The sequence below is a fragment of the Puntigrus tetrazona genome, unplaced genomic scaffold (assembly GCF_018831695.1).
Source record: "Puntigrus tetrazona isolate hp1 unplaced genomic scaffold, ASM1883169v1 S000000001, whole genome shotgun sequence".
Classification (NCBI taxonomy): Eukaryota; Metazoa; Chordata; class Actinopteri; order Cypriniformes; family Cyprinidae; genus Puntigrus; species Puntigrus tetrazona.
This window is the reverse complement of record NW_025047681.1, coordinates 3081415-3105184: the sequence shown is the minus strand read 5'-3', so window position 1 is coordinate 3105184 and position 23770 is coordinate 3081415. Positions and strand designations below refer to the sequence as shown.

General features: G+C 42.2%; 1 pseudogene; it reads left to right on the top strand.

Annotated features, from left to right (window-relative positions):
- Nucleotides 1-4913: 4913 nt before the first annotated feature.
- On the top strand, nt 4914-16322 carry LOC122331532 (annotated as a pseudogene).
- Nucleotides 16323-23770: the final 7448 nt, after the last annotated feature.

Below are 23770 nucleotides of genomic sequence, written 5' to 3'. Positions count from 1 at the left end.
TTATACTAATATTATCAGTTAATACAAACACAACAAAATCAAGTTGAGTTAAGTAATGTTAGAGTTTATATTATACTTAAAAAAGACTGTGGGTTGACTCAATTTAAAATGTATATATATATATATATATATATATATATATATATATATATATATATATATATATATACATATATATATTCATATATATATATATATATATATATATATATATATATATATATATATATGTGTGTGTGTGTGTGTGTTTGTGTGTATATAAAAGTGAGGCTAGTGGCTGCATTGAATGTTTTAAATTGAGTCAACCCACAGCCTTTTTTAAGTATAATATAAACTATATATATATAAACAAAAACCTCTTAATTACCTAGTAATTACCTCAACACACACAAAATCGTAAAACCCTCTACATTTATTACCAAAAAAAATATAAATAACTTTTTTTGCTGATGCACATAAAAACATACAGAGTTGCAAAACTTGTATCTGCAAAATGTTAATAATCTAAGCAGTAAGAATAAAAATTTAAATTTCTGCTGATGAAGCAGTTTATTCTGCAAGATGTATGTACATTTGAGCACATCTATGTCACCTAAGAGATGAATGACTGCAATCATCAGGGCAACATTGTACTAAAATGCTAGAATATGTTCCTATATAGTTTTCCTACAACCACCAGATTTACTGACCACACCATCTTCACTAGCCACGTTTCCATTACAGTTGTGCAACTGAGTAGAGTAAGAGTAGAGTAGAAGGGATTGAAACTGTTCCATATGAAACCCCTATACTGCAGTTCCGAACAGTTTGTACAGGTTTAGGTCTTGAAGCCATAGGAATATTTGCTAAGAGTTTGCCATCAGTGCACAGAAATTATTCAAAATTTAGGAAAGAACTGTACAAAACAAATATGTCTCTATGACCTGTCTCTAGCTGAAGTCACACAGCTGATGTCACAAATTGTAACTGAACCTGAATTTAACAAACCCACGTTTACCCTGGAGCTTGTTGAGGACCTGTCGGCCCTGTCGGGAACCTGGCCTGTGGAGGTAGGCATGGTCAAGACCAGGAAGTGTACGGCCTGGGTCCCATCCTCTCCCGCACTTTGTCATTAAAAATGGCCTGCTGTTCTGTTCTGTTCTGTTCTCAAAAACCAAGGCAATCCTGGAACTCGCGCACACCCATTCAATGGCAGGAAACCTTGGGGTGTAGAACACCTGCCAGCGCATTCGCGACCGGTTCCACTGGCTCGGAGGAAGTCAAGCGGTTCTGCCAAGCCTAACCCCCCGTGGACACCTCCCTCCAGCCCGCTAATCCCGGGCCTTTGAGCACATCGGGATGGACCTGGTGGGGTTGTTGCAGAAGTCCGCCCAGGGACACAAACACATCCTGGTCATAGCTGATTACGCCACCTGCTTTCACAAAGCTGTGCCACTGAGGAAGGCAACTGCAAAGGCCATTGTGACAGAGCTTTTCCTTCTCTTCATGTGGGGATTGCAAACCGAGATCCTGACTGACCAGGGTAGCCCCTTAATGTCCTGGCTAATGGCTGACCTCTGCTGGCTCTGTTGACCTCTTTTGAACTGTCGGTCATAATATTGTGTGCATTGAAATATTTTAAGCAAAACTGTGTTGTTACTGCTAATTAAACCTTCACACTCTGCTCTTACTGGTGGAATGTGCAATCAATAAAGATTGGCTACCAGGCTGGTCAAATTTACCAATGAAACCTCCAACACTAAATTGGCCAACTCCTGTATGTTTAGCTGCATGACTTTTTTTTGGACATAAAAAAGCTTTGGCAACACTAAAGCATCTTATTTTGAAAATGTATATATAATTTTGTAATTCAGCCTAATTGTAAGGGCTAAACTCGGACAGGTATTAAAGATCCAAGTGACGCTTATATTAAAATCACAACGTGGTAAAAACAGGCAAGGTCTGAATAACGGTAAACAGTTACATCCGAGGGCCAGACAGAATTGTAATACAGTAACACGTGATGGTCAGGGCAGACAGCATGAGTTCTGGACCACCCCAGGAGTTATCATCATGCAGCAGCCCTACCATGTCCCAGAGGCTCATCAGTAAGCTATTAAGGAGGAAGTTCAACAAATGCTCAAGTTGGGGGTGATCGATATGTTCTGTAGCCCCTGGTCCAGCCCCATTGTGATAGTCCTGAAACTGGATGGCACCTTCCACTTCTGCAATGACTTTTGTTGGCTGAACGGTCTGAATTCGTTGGTTACTCCATGCCTCGGATGGATGAGTTGCTGGACCATCTAGGAAGGGCCCAACGCCTGACCTAACGTGGAAGCTGGAAGCCTTACGGAACGCCCCTCACCAAAACCCAGGTACAAGCCTTTTTGGGGTTGGCAGGCTACTATAGGTGTTTCATTCCCAACTTCTCTCTAGCTGCCTCCCTGACAGATCTGACCAGAAAGGTGCAGCCAGAGAAAGTAAACTGGACCCCAGCTGTGGAAGAGGCCTTTGGGAAGATCAAGGCAGCCCTGACCTCCAAACTGGCCCTGCGAGCCCCGGACTTCAGATGCCCCTTCCTGCTACAAACTTCGGGCACGGGTTAGGGAGCGGTCCTGTCCCAGATCCAGGAGGGGGAGGAGCATCCGGTTCTATATACCAGCCGAAAGTTGACCCCAGCCGAGAGAATCTATGCTGCAGTGGAAAAGGAGGCCCTGGCTGGCAAGCGGGCAGTCCTGGAGCTCCGGTCACCAACCACGCTCCACTTCAGTGGATGGCCCGTCCAAGGAGACCAATTCCAGGGTGACCTTGTGGTTTCTGGTGCTCCAGGACTTCCACTTCATTGTGCATCAACCAAGCTGGAGAGGCAAATGCCAACGCGGATGGCCTCTCTTGGATCTGGGCAGCATTCGCAGGTCTGTCAGGGATCACTCCCCACCCACTGCCTATTTCCCTGTTGATATCACATCTCGTTACAGGACGCTTGGAGTGGGGGTGTGACGAGTGTCCCGAGCAACCATCAGCGTTGCACTGGCAACAAACACGGTGTACCTGGATTCACTCATCACAGGTTGATCGGTCGCAGCTGCGGCTTGTTCCCCTCTGGCTTGAAAAGGCCATGAAGCACACCAGAGGGGTGAGTATGAACTTCGCTTATGCTGTTAGTAACGTCCTCTTTCTTGTGTTTCCTAGACAACAGCGTGTGACCGATCAGCCACCACCCCACGGCCCAGAACCACTGCACCACATTGACCACGAGAGCATGGAGAGCCTAACATGCACCAAGAACAAGTCTGACTTACTGCCGACAATGCGAAACAAGCTCCTGCTCTAATAATACAGGTACCAGACAGCTGGGTACTCTGCACTCCATTCAGCCTGTAAATGACAATGAGAGACATCTTCCCAACCCGAAGGCCCAAGGGAGTCAACCCTCTCACTCACCAAAGTGAACTCCAACACATGCCGTCTAAGCTGGGGGGCTATGATCAAGCCCACACCAACCGGTCGCCTCTCACTGCGAGCAACACCAGAGTAGTGGAGACTACAGCTTCTTTCGAGGAGATGGGTTCCAGAGCCCAAGTTGTGTGTGGAGGTGAGGTGAGGTGACTATCTCTAGTTGGTACCTCTCAACCTCCCGCACTACTACCACTCTTTGTCTGGCTTGTCACCTAGGACCTGTTTGCTTTGGGACCCTACCATGGGCATATAACCACAGACAACATAGCTCCTGGGGTCATTCAGGCACTCAAACCCCTCCACCATGTTAAGGTGGCGATCGCAAGAGAGTGCATACCACGCAAAACAAACCTATATCTAATATAAGGAAAAAACGTACCTCTTTTTCGTGACTTTTTATTTTTTCGCGTGTCAGCAATGCCTTCACCTGCGACGGCTCTTGTTGACACTGAGTTTCAAGCCAATCCTGTTCTTGACGCCAAATCGGCCTTTTCCAATTGTCAATAAAACCTTAAGTCTTAACCTATTAGTTTTGCCACGTGTATCCTTTTTTTTGAGTGAATTTAGTTTTTAAAACTGAAGGTTCTGCAGTCATCCGTAGATAACAGGTTAAGCACCTGTATCTAATTTGAACGGAATCATTGTCTGGTTTATAGTCAGTGGTACAGTCCATTCTGCTTTGTCTGCCATGTTTGTTTGAACAGAATCATGAAGAATTCCTCTGGCTGTTGAGGTGAATTAGATGTGTCTGATAAGAGAGACACAACAGGATTGAAATCCCTTTTACTGCCCTATGGACACACTGTAAAAAAAAAAAGTAAAAATTTTAGGCCAGCCAGCTTTAGCAGGTTTTGAGTTTTCTCAACTTATTATTATATGAGTTTTCTAAGTTGAAAATGTTTCTTACATGTAGGGTTTACAAGCAGGGGTTACTCTTATTGCAGTCAGTCATAAAGTGTGTTATAATACAGTGTCATTTACTACTTTATTTCAAGTTAGACAAAAATAAACATACACATTTTTGAAGACACAGTTACTGAACTACAACACAGATGAATCACACTAACATGAGTCACAACCAACAGCAAAAACAGGTTTGCCTACATAAGTTAAAATGGATAAACTTACTAGAACTTCTCAGTGGTTGCAAAACCAATTTCTACTGGAATGTGAATTGTTTAATTTAGACTTGCATCTTTAAGATAGTTTAAAATATGTTTATGTCCAATTATATGAGCCATTTAACTGTTCTGTAACGTTAATGAATATATAGGAACAACTTTTAATTTTATTTGACTTGTTTAATTTTCAAAAAGATGTAAATCATCTCTTCTTGCTTAGTGATAAGTGACTAAATCATATAAAACCTGTCTAAGGTTGCTATTATTCAACATTAATTATATATGTCCGCTTCATAGTTTTAGAAGACAAGCCCATTTTTTTGTGGGAGGGTCAATAATAGTGAAAGTAGGCTTTGTGAATATAAATGAGAGAAAGCACAAACTGTACTGTTCATTTTTCAAGAAGGTAAAATCTCTGAAACACAGCAGCTCTCTTATAACACAATGGCACATTTTCTTTACGTTGCTATAGATTTTGGAACATCATTCAGCGGATATGCCTTCAGCTTTAAGACTGATAAACGTCTAGAACAAATTAGATTCCTTCCTGGGGTGTCGAGCAAGGTCTAAAAACCTTCAAAACCCCACCTGCATTTTGTTTGATGAAGAACAGAACTTCCAGAAGTTTGGTTATGATGCCATGAAAACATACACCATGTTGATGAAAAAGAAGAAGCAAAGAAACACTATCTATTTGAACACTTCAAAATGGAGCTGTATGATAAAGTAAGTACTTTTAAATTTTGCATACCATATTATTTATCTGTGAATGAAAGATTAATGTAATGAAACTTTTGTTGCAAAGGAAATCCACAGAGATTTGATTATCACAGAATCAAATGGGAAAACAATGAAGGCTATAAAGGTTTTCTCTGAGAGTCTGCGATACCTGAAGGATCATGCACTGGACAAAATTGGACAAAACACTGAAGGACAAAAGTTCACTGCATCTGATGTGACGTGGGTGTTAACAGTTCCTGCTATCTGGCATGCGGCAGCTAAACAATTCATGAGAGAAGCAGCTGTTGAGGTGAGTTAAAATGTGAATATTAGATACTTATTAAAACTCATCATGTACACATAAAAGTACATTTACCTGTTCTTCTGTAAGACAGAATAAATTAAATTAAAATATTAATCATGCAGGCAGGTCTTGTGACAGATTCTACACCTGAAAGACTCATCTTTGCTCTGGAACCAGAGGCTGCGTCTGTGTTCTGTAAGCAGCTACCAAGTGATGGTTTCATAGCAGAAGGAGAGGATTGTGAAGACAAATTGGAGCAGAAACCAGGAAGCCAGTACATGGTTGTAGATTGTGGAGGTACCCCGCTAAAATTCCTTTAAAATCCTTCTACACATTTACATAGGAATAGGTGTAGGTTATTGTAAGAACTTCTCTTCTTCAGTGTATGCGTCCCCCTGTGTCCGTTCATCAGCAGTACAGAACAAATTCAGGCGCCTGGAAGCAGCAGTCGAAACAAACCACACGAGTGAAATCAAATCTGGTTTATTCAGAATGCAGCTTAACACAGAGAGTAAACCATCAGCTTAAATAGCCCTTATGGGGCGTTGACCTCTATTGCATAGCTGGACATGCCTCAACTGCCCACTACGGAGAGGACAAAAGACAACTCCATATATGGGTTGAAGATTCACAAAACTAGCAGACTAGAGACAAAGCAAGTCTATATAAGGAATGAAAGACTACAGAGTTAGTAGAGTAACCTGAAACTATACCTGCAGGGCGAAAAGGGACTAGAACAATTGTCATACCTTGCTCACACACACACAGTAATAGAGAATTAATTCTCTCAGTCCCCTCTTTTAGGCTGAAGAGCCTAATTTCTGGCCATTGGAGTATAACGAGGACCTGTCATACTGTCAATTGTGGCATACACACGATCCATCAAACATCTCATAATGCATGGTCCAAAAACACATAAAGCAAAACCGATTATTAAAATTGGTACAAGCATAGTAAAGAAAGGAGTCATCCAGCCAAACAGGTGATGTAAAATACCCCACCCCCAGTCCTGTATCTTTGTTCATCATCATACAAGTCTTCTGCAACCTTTTCATTTCCCTTCACAGCATGGCCCACAGCACCAGCAGGTTCGTCCTCAGTTGGGACGTGACGTACAACACTGGTCACCAACCAGAGCACATACTCCGCCTTCTTTTGCTAGCAACATGTCCAGGGCTAGTCGATTCTGTGTGGTCATCAGACGCAGAGCACCCAGCTCCTCCGCGCTCCGTCTAATCCAATTGTGGTGTCATTAACAAATTTAGCCAGACGGTAGTGCAGAACTTCGGTCTGATGCCACAGATCACTGACACCATACGTGGGCACCAAAGAGGTCCAGAACCGGTGCCATTTAGTTGAGAGTTGATGTTCCTCAGGGACTTCATCAGCTACAGATCTCTTCAACCTGTGGTACTGTTTCTTATGCTGTGAGGTATGCTGGAATATCTGAACAGGGTAAGATAACTCTGAAACATTGGCCTTATCCCAAGATGTTCCTTCAGGAAGGGAACCTCTGTTGATGTCATTGAGCAGCTCCACCCATCACAGTTAACGGCAGGCTTCCAGCTATTAAGCGATCTATATATAGTTGTTATATTGTTTTGAGGCATGACAGGCATGGACACTGATACAGTTGATGACATGATTTGCTGACATACATAACATGACTCATTGGTGTGATGTCTAGCTGTCCAATTGGCATATTGCCAGAACAAATTATCAGTAGGTAAAACACAGTTCACACATTGTAATGATACAAAAATCATGAATACTAACAGAAGCTGCATTCTGATCAAATAATAATTAAATAATATAATCAAAGGATATGTGCAGTCAGTTTCTATGTCAGCAACAGCGCTGCGTGTTCAGCTCCTCTGTTGTGCAATAGCAACCAATCTCACGTAAGAAGTCGCCAGGTCGTCAGTCCAGTAATGCGCACCGTCCAGCCCCTCCTGTCCCGTGACAGTAGTGATCAATGATCCTAGAAGAGTGGCCCCTTGTTCAGGTGTTGACGCTAATAACAATCTGGTCAGAAAACTATTAGACATTCATACTGCTGATTGATGCATTTTCAGCCTGGTTGCATGGATCCACTGTGGAAAAGAATCAGTTAGTACGGCGGTTCGAGTTACAGCAACAATTTTGGTAGGAGCACTATATTTTGTTTTGTCCAATGGGTCTCCCATTTTTAAGAATTGTTTCACTAATACTGTGTCACCCACTTGAAAAGGGTGAGTCATGTCAATTGGCATAGGTGCTGAACTCGAATGCATTTTGCTCCAATTCTTGTGGAGAGCTTCAATTAGTAACTGCACATATTCACTCATATGGACATCACATCCCCCATCTCCCAAAACACACCCTCCCTTTCTCCAAGGCTCGGGAAAGGGCGTCCCATCACCATCTCATATGGTGATAGACCCTTGAGACCCTTATGGGGTGACATTCTCATTTCTGCCAGGACAACGGGTAGCAGTGATGTCCAGTCTTAGTGACCGACCGCTTTGCATTGCTTTTCGTAATTTATCTTTGATAGTACGATTTGCCCTTTCAACTATACCAGATGATTGAGGATGATAGGGAATGTGGTGTCTCCACGTGATCTGCAATTCTTTCATTAGGTTCATTAGTACTTTAGACACGAAGGCAGGGCCCTTATCAGAGTCTATGGCGAGTGGTATACCATATCCAGGAATTATTTCTTTGAGTAGATATCGTACCACAGTGGGGGCGTCTTCCTTTGGGCATGGAAACGCCTCCACCCATCTGAAAATTTGACCACAAACACCAATAGGTATTTGTATGGGCCCCTCTTAGGTAGATGTGTGAAATCTACTTGCCATTGTTGCAATGGGCCTCTGGCAGAGGGAGCTGTTGATGCAACGCCAAAGGTTTGGAACAATTATTCATAGCACAAACCATGCACCTGTCTAAAGTGGAATTAACATATGTGGCTAAATGTTGGATGCACAAAAAATTGGTCATTTCATCCAATACCCCTCTTCGGCCGCGGTGTGTGACACCATGAAACTCTCTTACCAAGAACGGGGCACAGGAGGCTGGCACACACACACGCGGGAAGAGTCAACCAAAATACCGTTATCATTCTTTGACGCTCCTCAGAGATCCAAAACGCCACATCCGCTTCTGTAGCGGCCGCCTGTATAGCACAAATATCTATGTCAGGTAACATATTACTAGTCATAACAGATGTCGAAACAGCAGAGACCGACAACCATGATGGCATCAATCCAGATGCTGCAGCAGTTTTGGCTGCATGGTCAGCTAAAGTGTTACCTCTAGCCTCAAGGGTATCAAGGACAGAATGGCCCTTAGTTTTGATGATGGACAATGAACTAGGAAGATGACAGGCCTGTATTACGTCTTCGTATGGTACACAGGACACAAGGCCAACATCATCCTTGTGTAAGGCCCATAGCGAGTCAGGGAGAGCTGTAAGGAAGGGCAGTCAGGGCCGCTGCTGTGAACACAAGAAACATTATGAGGAACTATAAGACCTTGGACGGCAACCAAGGGCACTGAGGAGAGGAAGTAGTTTCAACCACAAGCTGTGACCCTGCAAAGGATAGAGACAAACACAGTTTGGACATCAAGTCTCTACCAAGCAAATTAAAAGGAGAGTCAGCCATGAACACAAAACGATGCTTAAATTTACAATTTGGATCATCCACACAAAAGACAACAAAGGGAGGAGTCATAGGACTCCTGAAGGGCACCCCATCGATTCCCACAGAGCTAACAGATGATGATGATATAGGCCCATTATACATAGACCCCAAAGAAGACAACGTAGCCCCAGTATCCAACAGAAAGGGGTACGTTTGCCCATTCACATGTAACTCAATGAGTGGCAAGTCACGCCCTGTGGGGGAAGCAAAACAAAGAGATAAAAGTGTGGAATTTACAACTTCAGTGGGGTCATAACTCTGTGGGCTGCCCTATTCTTGAGGACGGTAGACAGGCTGCTGCGCGTAGCCCCTAGGTTGGTAAGGAGCCTGAGGCTGTTGCTGCTGACTGCTAGGCTGTGCATACATCTGCGCATACATCTGTGGGGACCCTCTCGGGGGCTGGGGTTGCCCCGCCCTTGCCTGCTCATCGGCCCTGCGCTTGTTACATTCTCTAGCCCAATGCCCAGGCTTGTTACAATAATTACACCTTCCTGGCTTCCTGCCCTTCTTAAATCCTCCTTGTGTACCTGGTGCATAGCCACCAGCTACAGACACACATACAATGTTGCGTTTCCCTACCTCAGGAACATACCATCACTTTCTAAAGTTCTGATTTTGACCCCCGCATCTTTAACCTTCAGGTTATGTCTGTCACACAGATGGTGCTTCAGAACATCCTTGTGGGTTGGAAGGCAGTTGGACATAAAGGTAGATATGAACATCGGGTTGGGCTCATTACTGTCCAGCTTCAGTCCGCCCACAACCTTCCACACGTCCGAAAAACGGGTGAAAAAGCATGCAACAGTCTCATCCTTGCCCTGTTTACAGTTAGTGACTTGTGACAGATCACGGTTGGAAGATTTAAAATCCAAAAGATACTTTTTAATTGTACACTCAGTTGGCTCATCATTTCTTCCAGATCATCACGCCATGCAAATTCAATAACTGTCCTTTTCCTGCTGGTCTTTTCTTCCCGATTCCTTCTGTTAAATCCTCGCGCTTAACTCACGCTCAAATTTCAAAAGAGAACAGGTACTGCCTTAATTACAGCATTCTCATCGTAGGCTGCGCCTAATTTGCTATGCAGAATGAATCTATAATCAGCCCCAACTAATTGACAGTGGCGCGAGCATCTGATTAACATATCAACGAAAGCCACAGGATTCTCAACACCAGGAAGCATAGATAGGATATCTTTCAGAGCACTTGGAGAGGGTGGTTGAATATCAATTCCCTTATTCCTCGCTACCCATACCGCAGCTACATTATCTGGCGAGGCGGACATGCTGGCAAGGTCTATTACAGAACCCTCGTCAGGCTCCTCTTTTGGGGTGTTGTGGCGATGCTCCTTTTCACCAGACAAAGCAGCTAGGGACGGATAAATGCTCGACACGGGCGGATTCTGTGGGAGCGGTGCATTAGGCACAGGCAGTGCAACATAAGTTGGCGGTTTTTTCGTCACACGGTTTAGACATTGTCAATGGTTTGTCTTTATCATTTTTCTTTGGGTTTGGTACAGTTTTCAAAACTGCTTTTGGAACATACGCATTCGTTTTTTCCCTCCAAACCTCTGCCATTTTATACCACACGTCATATCCTCCTCTCATATAATTGTAATCCCAATCAGGGTCACCCTCACCTCCATATACTAAATTGTAAACTGTTTTCATATGACTTGGGTCGAAAGTGCCCTCACACGGATAATCTCGCCACTGGGTACCCGCTGTCCATCCCGCCAAATGATCAAGATATGGAACCGTGTAGTATCCCCAACCACAACGTTCCATCCATGCTTTGGGTGTTTCAGAGGGTTCAGGTTTAGGATATGTTTGTCCCATTCTGACCACTGATGACTCGGACACATACTATAACAAGTCAATCTAGTCTGAATTTAATCAAACACGATACAATTGACTTACGCGGATACATCTACTCAGGTAGTGAAACTATACTTTCTCTTACCTGGTCAGATGTATCCCGGACGAGCCCAGAACTGTAAGAACTTCTCTTCTTCAGTGTATGCGTCCCCCTGTGTCCGTTCATCAGCAGTACAGAACAAATTCAGGCGCCTGGAAGCAGCAGTCGAAACAAACCACACGAGTGAAATCAAATCTGGTTTATTCAGAATGCAGCTTAACACAGAGAGTAAACCATCAGCTTAAATAGCCCTTATGGGGCGTTGACCTCTATTGCATAGCTGGACATGCCTCAACTCCCCACTACGGAGAGGACAAAAGACAACTCCATATATGGGTTGAAGATTCACAAAACTAGCAGACTAGAGGACAAAGCAAGTCTATATAAGGAATGAAAGACTACAGAGTTAGTAGAGTAACCTGAAACTATACCTGCAGGGCGAAAAGGGACTAGAACAATTGTCATACCTTGCTCACACACACACAGTAATAGAGAATTAATTCTCTCAGTTATTATCTTCAAAATATAACCCCATGAACAGTAAAACATTGTGTGACAGTCATTTCTTAATGAATAACAGGAAACATAGTGAGGAAAAAAAAAAAAAAAAAAAAAAGATCCTTTACTGATTTTGTATGTTTGCCCACAGACAATAACAACAACAAGAATCCAGAAAAAAGCACTTAAATTGATTAAATTGATTTGCATTTATTTAAGACTACTGCTGCACAAATAGGAAATAGAATAACTCGTGTAGCAGATCTATACAGGAATCTCACGTGAATGCTATCCGGCAGGGCAGTAAGATCATTGGCTGCATATGCAGCATAAACTCAACTCATCTTTATTTGTGTCCCTTCAGGTCAATTAGTGTTACAGCAAGACATACCGCATACAAAACACCATCATAATATACAACACATAAAATATATACACAAATCAAAAAAAGCAAAAACATAATAATAAAAAAAAAACAGTAAGGGTCACCTTTTCCTGAAGAATGGAATCCAGAGGCCCTGGTCGAAGGTTAATGCATGTTCAGTCTTTTCCTTGCGTCTCTTTAAAAATCACACGTATTTATTAATCTTTTGCTTATCCAATTTTAATTCTGACCCTTCACATAATTTTATCTGACTCCAATCTTTCATGATTTTAGATATACTTATTTAAATGTAACTGCTGCTGATTAACTATAATATTTCCTAGTTTCGACATATCATTCGTTAGGAGTCTGGGTCGCTTAGAGACCTTGTTTGGCCAGAAAAGACTCACAACACATCTGGGCTGGTCCAGGTCTTAGTCAGAGGCTACCCCATAGATCGCTTACCTTAATGCAGCCATTTCCTCAATAGTCTCAAAAGAGTAATTTTTATGCGTTCTTTAAGTAATAGCATGCTAAGCCAGTTTGGTGGCCAGAAGTCAAGATCTCCAGACGGCTCCATCCATCGATCGTTGATCTGACTCACCTTAGCACGCCAACAATGCGGAAAACCTCAGAAGTCACTAACCTACTAGAAAAGTTATTTCATACGAGCTTGGACACTGGGTGCATTGCGGTGTGTGTTTTACGCTGTCGTGTTGGTTTTGAGTGTGTAATTAGGTACAGGTGTGAATGATCAATTCTCAGGGAGGCAGATCGCTGGGATTGTGTGGAGACAGAACCTGGCAGATACGTGACATTATTCTACTCTCCTCAAACTTTTTAACACATCAATATTGATAGTCCGTTATGGGAGGTCCTTTGTCTCACTCACCCAAATCATGTCTTAAAAAAGTAAAATAAATATACACTCACTGGCCACTTTATAAGGTACACCTTACTAGTACCGGTTGGACCCCTTTGCCTTCAGAACTGCCTTAATCCTTCATGGCATAGATTCAACAAGTTACTGCAAACATTCCTCAGAGATTTTGGTCCAAATTGACATGATAGCATCACACAGTTTCTGCAGATTTGTCAGATTTGCACATCCATGATGCGAATCTCTCGTTTCACCACATCTCAAAGGTGCTTTATTGGATTGAGATCTTGTGACTGTGGAGGCCATTTGAGTACAGTGAACTCCTTGTCATGTTCAAGAAACCAGTCTGAGATGATTTGTGCTTTATGACATGACGTGTCATCCTGCTGGAAGAAGCCATCAGAAGATGGGTACACTGTGGTCATAAAGGGATGGACATGACCAGCAACAATACTCAGGTAGGCTGTGGCGTTGACACAACGCTCAATTGTTACTGTTGGGCCCAAAGTGTGCCAAGAAGATATCCCCCACACCATTACACCACCACCACCAGCCTGATACGTTGATACATGATCCATGCTTTCATGTTGTTGACACCAAATTCTGACCCTACCATCCGAATGTTGCAGCAGAAATCGAGACTCATCAGACCAGGTAACGTTTTTCCAATCTTCTATTGTCCAATTTTGGTGAGCCTGTGCAAATTGTAGCCTCAGTTTCTTGTTCTTAGTTGACAGGAGTGGCACCCAGTGTAGTTTACTGCTGCTGTAGCCCATCCGCCTCAAGGTTGGACATGTTGTATGTTCAGAGATGCTGTTCTGCATGCCTTGGTTGTAAAGAGTTGAGTTGAGTAACTGTTGCTATCAGCCTCGAACCAGTCTGGTCATTCTCCTCTGGCATCAACAAGACATTTGTGTCCACAGAACTACCACTTACTGGATATTTTCTCTTTTTTGGTCCATTCTTTGTAAACCCTAGTGATGATTGTGTGTGAAAATCCCAGTTTATCAGCAGTTTCTGGCACCAACAACAATGCCACGTTCAAAGTCACTTAAATCACATTTCTTCCCCACTCTGGTGCTCGGTTTGAACTGCAGCAAATAATCTTGACCATGTCTACATGCCTAAATGCATTGAATTGCTACCATGTGATTGGCTGATTAGAAATTTGCGTTATTGACAGTTGTACCTAATGAAGTGGCCAATGAGTTTTTTTTTCTGTGAACGAGTGAACAAGGTAATTTTGTAGCAAAAAGTCTATGGCATCCAGTTCTTAAATCATGTGAACAAAATATTCTGTATGTGTTTTATGGCTTTATTTCAGTGACTTACAAATATCAAAAACACAAACATGTATGTTTATGCTGCTCACATATTATTGAAGTCCAGTTTTGTGCTGAATACAGTAGCCATTTTTGTGTTTTCAAGATATTAAAATAAAAAACAAATGTCAGGGCCCAATCCAGGGTGAATCCAGCATTCACATACTGATTGGGAGACACGTTCTGTGAGCCTGCTTTGAGTGTGTGTTTACCCATCAAAACCCATCAGCTTTCAAGGACCAGACAAGACTGAATATAACTTTCATGATTATGCATGGAGTCTGTGACATTATCTTCAACTCTCCCTGTACTCACAATATTTTTCTAATCAGTTGTCCATGTCCAATTCAAGTAAAAATTGCATCTGTTACAATTTCATGTTCTCTAAAAATCTACTTCAAACCCTAGATGTAACTATATAGAAAATGTGCACATAAATGAATGCTGTCTCTGATTTCTTGCAGGTGGCACTATTGACATAACGGTCCACGAGGTGCTGGATGACGGCAAGCTGAAGGAGCTGCACGCTGCAACAGGAAATGACATGGGTGGACAGTCAGTAGACAAGAATATTGTGTCTTTTCTAAAAGATGTTTTCTCAGAGGAAATTTTTGAGAAATTTGAGAAAGAATACCCAAGTGAAGCACTTAAACTGAAGTATGACATTGCACTTATAAAATCTTGTGATGATGTTGTGAGGATTTCATGTCCTAGCAGCTTACAAACACTCGCTAAAGATAAACAGAGCATGGAAAGTTATTTTGAGGATGTTCAGGGAGTAATGTGGGATGATGGTGGAATATTCATTGAACAAGAAAAGCTAAAAAGCTTCTTTGATACCAGCTTGAGTGCTATAGAAAGCACAATTAATCAGATCCTTAAGAACACAGAGCTGAAGATTGAGTACATGTTGTTGGTGGGAGGCTATGCTCAGTGTTCTTTTCTGAGGAAATTCATGAAGAAGCGATTCGGCAGCATATGCAAAGTACTTTGCCCTGTTGAACCTCAAGCAGTGATTTTAAAGGGAGCGATCCTGTACGGAAAAACACCTTCCGTGGTTAAATCTCGTATTAGTGCGCTCACATATGGGTTCTGTATATGTGAAATATTTGATGAAACCAAACACAAGGACAAAAGCGAATATGAAAACTCAGAAGGAAAAGTGTTCTGTGATGTCTGCTTTGACCAGCTTGTCAGCAGAGGGGAGTCAATTGAATGTGATGAAGTCCGTACTTTCATAAGAAGCCCAGCAGATCCACTCCAAACAGAGGTAAAATTTACATTTTACAGCTCTGGAAGGCAAAAAGTAAAGTTTGTGGATGAATGGGGAGTAGAAGAGATTGGTTCTTTATCAGTTAACATACCTATCGCTGACAAAGACGCAAAACGACAGGTCAGGTTGGAGATAAAATTTGGCTCCACTGAAATGCAGGCAACTGCTACTGATTTAGAATCAGGTGAAACAAGAACAACTGAACTGGACTTCATGAGTGAACAAATCCATACCCAAAATAAAATATGTGCCTGAATACAGTAAAAGCAAAATAAAGTAAATAATTAAAAAACAACAAAGCAAATATACACCCTATTTAACTATATAAATGGTACAATTGTTACAATACATTCTAAGTACAACGTTACAAAAAAAAAATCCTAATAACAAAGTAATTCCATTATATGATTTGTACCTTTCTATTTTGCATAGAATAAAATACTTAACTGGATTGTTGTATTTTAACTGATTAAATTTAATTATATTATGCAGCAAGACAATTTATGACATCAACAAGTATAATAATGGTGTTGGCTGTATCTTCAAGTAGTACTTAAAATAATATATTTTATATAATACAGGTGTAATACAGGTGTGACAATCAATTGTTAATCAGATGAATGTTTACTGATAAATTTATGGTGTTTTGGGCATTTAAGCACATGTATGCTTGATAAAGATCATTAGTTAAGGAAACTAGATTTTGTCAAATTTTTTACAAAAATGTTTTCTTTAATTTTGTACTTTGGCTGTCTTCCTTGTTCGTGTAAAAGATGTTTCCATTTTCAGTCACAGTGAAAAATAAAAATTCAATTAAATGAGAAATGTGGACATTTTAGCTGTAAGACTGAAAAATGCAACCAATGGCTTGTTCTTCATTTACCCCTCCCTTTGAAGAAGTTATGGTGGCAGATTAAGATGTCTTAGTCTGAGACCACAGGGATGGCCAGCAATGACGATTCTTTACAAAGATAAATTAATGAATTATATTAACCTAATTATTCAATAAATCAATCTGCTATTGCAAATATTGCATATTGTGTCTGTGTTTTATTCGCAAGAATTGTACAAACATGATGGTGACTTAATAAAACATAACGACTGTGTGTAAGGTCTCAGTGCACCTCTGAAAACATATTGTGTTGCATTTTTATCATCAGACCTTCCTAAATATTACACACTGCACATTTAATAATTTTAAAATGATCAGTAATTGATTTTGCTTGTGTGTAAATGCTGTTGCATAAATATAATTTTTATAAAGAATTTTAGTTAACGTGTTTTATCTTACACATTTAATGCTATGATTACTCAAGTAGGTTAAGGATAGTCAAATTTAGCCTTAACCATGAAATACTCACCTGCCCGCCAGTTGAAGCTCATTAGGAATGATGCAGAAGACATCATTGTGGTCGTTCTTGTTTGAAGCTCAGTTTGTAGTTCGGGTATCCTTAGGGTATCCTTCATTGTACTGTTCTCTTTATATGTTTTGCTTCCTAGCGTGTAATATAAATAAACAGCAAGCCAAACTCTGTTCAAGAGCCAGGATATGAGCGCCTTGCTCCTTTAATAGTCCAATATGCGGGTTACACAATTAAACTGTTCGGCCATTGAACCGAGTAAAACTGTAAATGAAATAAAAGAAATATAGAAACATAAATAGTAAACTGTAACAAACATAGTTTAGCAAGTACAATGTATACAGATACATCGCTAACTCAAAAGGCACGTTTAAAGCGTTATCAATACGAACAAATAGTGCAATTTGTGCTCAGCGATCACTAACATATTTGTTTACATTAACGTAATACTCTAAACCAAACAAACTCTTCCGCAATATAAACGGGATCGATTCATGATTAAAATGAACTTACAGCCAATGCTTCCGACAGGGTGTAGAAGAACGATTAATCGAAATGCGTTACAAACATGTCCAGGCTTGCTGCGTCGCAATCGCACTGTTTCCTATTTCCCACTGTGCGTCGCTCGCGGAAACACGTCAAAATAAGAGTCCTCGCATAAGACCTTATACAATCGCGGCAGGCAAAATGAAACTTAAACAGAACATTAAAGAATCGCATAGATATAATATTAATAAATGCAAATGTCCATCATAAAATCACACAAAGCCTCTAAGAGAGGCAGAACACTCCTCGCCTGGCATTTATTAATGCCACTGTAACAGTCTGTGTTCAGTTCAGTCATTTATTCCTCTTTAGCTAGCAGTAAGACAACATCAGAAATGGGTCTTAGGAATGTTTTCATGTTACCACCTGAGGTTGTTCTAACCTCTACTTTGCGGACCTTTCCGTCATTGCTCGGGAAAACGGACGTGATTAAGCCCAAAGGCCAGTCGTTCCTTGGGATTTGAGCTTGCTTCAATAGCACAACATCTCCAGGTTGTAGATTTCGGTGAGTCTCATGCCACTTGCGTCGAGGTTGGAGTGTATTGATGTATTCTTTTCTCCATCGACTCCAGAACTCGTTAGCCAATGCCTGCACTCGCTTCCACTGACATTTCAAAAGATCCTTTTCAGTGTAGTTCTCGAACAGAATAGGCACTCCGGGCTTCTGAGTTAAGAGCATTGCTGAAGTGAGTATACACGGAGAACAGGGATCTGATGAGACAGGAACCAGGGGTCTAGCATTTATGATTGCGGACACCTCTGCCATCAGAGTGCAAAGTACCTCATGGGTCAAGTGAGCATGTTTCTTTTGCAAAAGCATACCGTCCAGAATCCTGCGGGTTACACCGATCATGCGTTCCCACGCACCCCCCATGTGAGATGCATGTGGTGGATTGAATTCCCACGTACAGCCATTCTCATGGAGGTATTTCAGAAGACTGCTCTGGTTTTCTTTCGCTGGTTGCATGCCTAGTTCTTGACTTGCTCCGATGAAGTTGGTTCCTCTGTCTGATCTGAGCTGTTTTGCCGGTCCTCTCACAGCAAAAAACCTTCGCAGGGCATTGATGCAACTGGCAGTGTTCATAGACTCTATGACTTCTATGTGTACTGCCCGTGTACTCATGCATGTGAAGAGTATAGCCCATCTTTTGTTTTCAGCTACACCACCTCTGGTGCGCCGAGTGATCACAGTCCATGGACCAAAAACGTCTAACCCCACATATGTAAACGGGGAGATGTACTGAGGCGCTCAGGAGGAAGATCTGCCATCTTTTGAACTTCTTGCTTTCCTCTGAGCCTGCGGCATGTCACACAATGATGAAGGATAGTGTTTAACAGTCTTTTCCCTCCTATAATCCACAAACCAGCCAGTCGGATTGCTCCTTCTGTGAACTGTCTCCCTTGATGATGCACTTTAGAGTGGTAGTAACTCACTAACAGTTTAGCAACATAACTTTGCTTTGGTAGGATGACTGGATTCTTTACCTCTGGCTCAATCGAAGCATGTTTCAAACGTCCTCCAACCTTCAAGAGGCCGTTATCCATGTAGGATTCCAGGTCGAGATTCCACAGTGCACTTAAATGTGAAACTTGCTTGTTTCTCTGTAAAGCAGCATACTCCTCTGGATACAAGTCTATCTGGGCGTGTAGAAGTATTAGTCTCTTTGCTGCTTTCTGGTCTTCAGGTGTATGAATTTTGGTGCACTGATGCCATCCTTTGCATGTATGGGATGTACTGATGGAATTTGATGTGTGAGAATGTGCTTGATGAATCAGAAAGGAAATAGCTCTTAGCAAAGACTCCCAGGTAGAAAAGTGTTTAAACCGTTCTGAAAAGAGGCTTCTTTCAACTCGAGTATCAAAGTTAGTTACACAAGGTCTGACTTCTGCGTCTGCGTCAGGCTTAACCAGTTCAAAAGACTCGCACTGCTGCTCTTGGGGCAGTTTGTAGAGGAAGTCAGGTCCTGTGAACCATATGGTGTCGTTCAGTTGTGACGTAACCACTGATCTTGTTGCCAGGGCAGCTGGATTTTGAACTGTGGACACATAACTCCACTGGTCTGGAGAAGTCGACTGATGTATTCGCTGAACACGGTTGTGCACATAAACAAAGAAGCGTCTGGACTGATTGTATATGTATCCTAGGACTACTTTGCTGTCACAATAGAATTTCACTGCATTTGGTTTGTGGTCTAGCTCATCAAGAATGTACTCAGCCATCTCAACAGCCAACACTGCACCGCACAGTTCCAGGCGAGGGATTGAAGGTTCAGGACGAGGTGACAGCTTTGCTTTGCCCAGCACAAATCCTACTTTGACCTCGCCTTCATCAGTCAGAGCTCTGAGGTAAGCCACGGCTCCTATGGCCCAGCTTGAGGCATCTGAAAATACGCACAACTCAGTGTATGTGGTGTTAGAAAGAGAATGGTTCAGATATGTACGTGTGATGTGAAGGTTACTTAGCTTTTGAAGTGAGATCCCAAATGTTTTTCTTCTCTTCAGGAAGAACTGTGTCCCAGTCATGTACCTCTTTAGTAAGCTCACGTACCAATGCTCTGCCCCGGATTGTCACTGGTGCTACAAAGCCCAAAGGGTCGAAGAGGCTATTGATTTACAGAGAGCACTCCACGATGAGTGTAGGGCTGGTCGTTTGCTGCAACTTTGAAGGTGAAAGTGTTCGTTTTTATGTCCCAGTACAAACCCAGACTTCTTTGTGCAGGCCAACTCTCATTTCCAAAATTCAGATCTTGTAGACCCGAAGCAAGATCTTCTGGTGTGAAAGCTTGCATGACTTCAACACTGTTTGAGGCGATCTTGTGGAGCTTAATATTCGACTTGGAAAGCGATTCTTGAGTGCGCTTGAGCAGGTCAATTGCTTCTGCTTCTGTGGGAAAGGACATGAGGCCGTCGTCCACATAGAAGTGCCTGTTAACAAAGTGGGCAGTGTCAGTTCCATACTCTAGCTCACCTTGTTGTGCAGCTAACCTTAGTCCGTATATAGCCACTGACGGAGAAGGGCTGTTTCCAAAAACATGTACCCTCATACGGTAGTCTACCACTTCTTTGTTCAAGTTGTTATCACTGTACCAGAGGAATCTCAAATAGTTTCTATGGTCCTCTTTCACCAGGAAACTATAGAACATCTGTTGGATGTCTGCCATAATTGCAATTCGATCTTTCCTGAACCGTAGAAGCACACCTAACAGGGAGTTGTTTAAGTCTGGGCCTGAGAGGAGCACGTTGTTCAAAGAAATGCCTTCATGCTGCGCACTGGAATCAAACACCACCCGAATTTGTCCGGGTTTTTGCGGATGATATACTCCGAAGATGGGTAAGTACCAATATTCTTCATCCTCGTGGATAGGTGGTGCTCTTTCTGCATGTTGATTCTGAAAGAGTTTCTCCATGAAGGTTGAAAACTGTTCTTTCATCTCAGGAGTTCTATTCAATGTGCGACGCAAAGAATTAAGGCGAGATGAAGCTTGTTCCCGATTATTTGGAAGTAATGGTCTGGGTGATCTGAATGGCAAAGGAGCGACCCAGTTTTTCTGTTCATCTTGGTGGAACTCTGCTTGCATGATTTTCAAGAAGGTCTCATCCTCGAAGGACATGGCAGGTTTGTTATCATTTTTGGTTCTGTCAAATACCTTGAGCCCAAGTTCATCTTCTGCTTGCACACAATGAGTAGAGTGATTGAATGTACAGGAAAAACAGATTTATGCTCCCGCCATGACACAATTTCTCTTTCACTTTGATGTGGCTCTGACATGGAGTGAGAAGTGAAGGGCGGCCATTGTCCATAATGTTAGTTTTAAAGACACTCACCATTGGCTTATGGGCTCTGTCAATGCAGACATCACCCACAATCACCCAGCCTAAATCTAACCTTTGTGCAAAAGGTGCATTGTGAGGCCCGTTGATTTGTTGTCTCGCTTTGTGTACACGGATTATGTCTCTTCCCAGCAAAATTAAGATCGGAGCATCAGGATCTAGCTTTGGGATAAACTGTGCCACAGATTTCAAGTGAGGATGAGCAAGAGCGACTTCTGGAGTGGGTATGTCAGATCTGTTGCTCATTATCTCGTTACATTCAATCAGTGGTGGGAGCTCAAGACATGTCTTACCATCCAGGGTCTCCATTTGGAAGCCAACCGCTTTCCTTCCTGACGTTTCCATGGAACCAGCACATGTTCTCAACAAATACGGAGAAGGGTTACTTTGGATCCCAAAAAGTTGAAAAAACTCTCCTTTGGCGAGTGAGCGATTGCTCTGATCATCAATAATGGCATACATCCTGATAGCTCGTTCTCGTTGTTCTTGAGGGAAGACACGCACCAAACACATTTTTGCACAGGATCGCATTGACACACTTTATCCACAAACTTCTGTATGCTTTGAAGTTACAGAGGTAATGACATCCTGTCGATCTGTGTCTGGTTCTTGCATCAGAGAAGTGGAGAGAGGTGAAGCCGTGTCTGGATGCATGACTGTGCAATGTCGATCAGAATCACACTCAGCACATTTGAGGTTTACTAGACATTCTCTGGCTACATGATTTGGAGAGCAACACCTGAAACATCTTTTATGTTCTTTCAGAAGGTTCTTACGTTCTAACAAAGACTTTTTTCTGAAGGCTCTACATTTCCACAGAGGATGTGCTTTGTTGTGAATAGGGCAATGTTTCGTCAAATCTCTCTTGGCAGCCTCACTCAAGCTCACTGAATCAGACTCATAATTTTTAGAAACATCAGTCTTGTGTACTAACACAGGAACTCTACTAGTGCTATGTTTATAGATGGGTTTCTCATTCCGGACGACTGTGTGGCTACTGTTTGAAAGCTTGAAACTAGGATCATTTCTTGCTTTAGCTTCACTGCAAACTAAATGAGTGAAGAACGAGAATGGAGGAAAACTGACCTTATTTTCTTCCTTGAAGCGGGAGCCAGCGAACAGCCATTTCTCCTGAAGATTCACTGGTAACTTCTCCACTATAGGATTAATGCCACGAGGGGTATCAAGGTAAGCTAATCCAGGTAAGTATGCATCTCCTTTTGCTGCAAGTATCTCAATAAGCAGGTCTGCAAGCTCTCTGAGTTTCACATTGTCCTTCGGAGATAGACGTGGAAAGTTATCCAGATGCGTAAATAAAGCACTTTCAATCACTTCTGGGGTGGCATAACATTCCTGAAGTCTCGTCCTTGACATCTGAAGAGCAGCTTGAGGATTAGTAACATACACTGCTCGCATCCTCCTCACATGATCTAACGACTCCTTCCCCAGCCACTTAACTAACAAATCTAACTCTTCACTAGCTGAAAGCTGTAAGTCTTTTGTATGTTAGCAAATGAAGACTCCCAAGCTAAGAAGTTTTCTGGGTTATCATCAAACTTAGTAAGCCCAGTAGTAATAAGCTCTCTACGCGCTATGAATTTAGCAAAGTCTAGCATAGGCGTGGCATTTTGAAAGTAATGCTGTGCGTCTGAATGAACTGCATAACTTTCTGATGTAGGATTTTGCTGTGGTGATGCTTTAAATGAAACATTCGGGATGGAATGAGGCAAATTGTTTGGGGAATCTGGAATTCTTGTGCTCTGTAGACGTCCACCATCGCTTAACCTGCTCCGCCCCTGAACTGTATTTCTGTCACCACCACACACATCATTCGGGCTCAAAGTCTTATTGAGGAAACATGGAGGCGGTTCCTGTGCACCAGCTGGTGAAGAGACACTCAGAGGTAGTGTAGAAAATTCAGTGCTCACCTGAGTCTGTTGTTTTACATATTCCTGAGTTCTCATTGAAATCACCTGTGATGAAAGGGAGCTTACTTCACTGCGATTGTCATCATGTCCCATTGCTGCAGCCTCTAGCCCTTCCGCTTCAGCGAGAGCGGCAGCAGCTTCCTTTTCTAATTCTAATGCTTTCAGATTTGCTTCTACAGTAGCTCTTTCCTGTTCCAGCCTTGCTTTCTCCATTTTCATTTCAAGCTGTTTCTTTGCGAAAACCATCTTGGCACGTGCAGCTTCTGCTGAGGCTCTAGCTTTTGCAGCAGCACTAGCAACTGAGGACTTGGAGGAAGATAACGACCTTTTAGAACTGACTTCTGATGGTGCCTTTCCTTTCCCTCTGCTTCCTTCAGTTAGCATGTTTGCTTCTGAGCATTCCTCATGCACCTGCTGATCCATGTCTTTTTACTATGGCTTTTTACTGTACTGTTCTCTTTATATGTTTTGCTTCCTAGCGTGTAATATAAATAAACAGCAAGCCAAACTCTGTTCAAGAGCCAGGATATGAGCGCCTTGCTCCTTTAATAGTCCAATATGTGGGTTACACAATTAAA